At 47.4% G+C, this 882-nt stretch overlaps 1 non-coding gene across 1 annotated transcript; it reads right to left on the reverse strand.

The window, feature by feature from the left end:
- Positions 1–399: 399 nt before the first annotated feature.
- On the reverse strand, positions 400–472 carry Trnak-uuu. The gene has a single exon. It is a non-coding gene; the product is annotated as a tRNA-Lys (tRNA).
- Positions 473–882: the final 410 nt, after the last annotated feature.

An 882-nucleotide genomic window follows, 5' to 3' on the forward strand; every position in this document is an offset into this window, starting at 1 on the left:
GCCATCCGCTCGACCAATTCATCAACCGAGTCCAGCCGTCCCTCGCCAAAGCCGTCACACATTTCCGCGAGCAGAACAGGTGGGAGCTGCGGTACGCCGGATATAGGCTGGAAGACAGGGAGATGATGACAAATGCTTTTTACCATTTCATGCAGCTGAAATCGACCACAATGCAAAGCAAGCGTTCGGTAGGCATGCTAACCTTCAGTGTCACTGATCGCATCATTCAATAAACCGTATCACAACCAAGGCTACAGAAACTACGTAGAGTCAGACGGGGCTAAGTATGTTGTTCTCGTCGTAATATCCTTTCCAAGGAGGGGCACGTTACACATCCAAAGTGATTGCGGCACTTCTTATAGGTATGCTACTGAAGAGCTAAAAATGACATAAATAGTACGCCCGAACAGGGACTCGAACCCTGGACCGTTAGGTTAAAAGCCTAACGCTCTACCAACTGAGCTATCCGGGCTCTAGTACATTTTCCGCCAGAGCAAAATACAGTCGTGCCTTACGTCTGTCATGCATGTCATTTGTCAATGTCAATGTTGGTGCTCACAAATGCCCAAAAGCTCATTGCAATAAGGCTGCAAATAATTCGAGCGATAGATGCAAATAGAGCTCCCCAGTCCCCACATTCCAATCAAACACATTGAAAAGCATGTGTCTGTAGCCCAAAAACATTAACTGTTAACAGCGTCTTTACCTATTTGCATTCTTTTTTTGTAAGCTGATGGACACCCGACAGCTCGTTGCATCAGTCAACGAATAAGGGGTGAGTCAGTAATACAGCGACATCTGTAGAGTGGCTGTCAGCGCCACCGGGCGGCAAATGCTAAAACCATTAGTTACTTCCCAGGCCACCTCTCGCATTCCGATGGA

This window comes from Amphibalanus amphitrite, unplaced genomic scaffold (genome assembly GCF_019059575.1).
Source record: "Amphibalanus amphitrite isolate SeventyFive unplaced genomic scaffold, NRLGWU_Aamphi_draft 000867F_arrow, whole genome shotgun sequence".
Classification (NCBI taxonomy): Eukaryota; Metazoa; Arthropoda; class Thecostraca; order Balanomorpha; family Balanidae; genus Amphibalanus; species Amphibalanus amphitrite.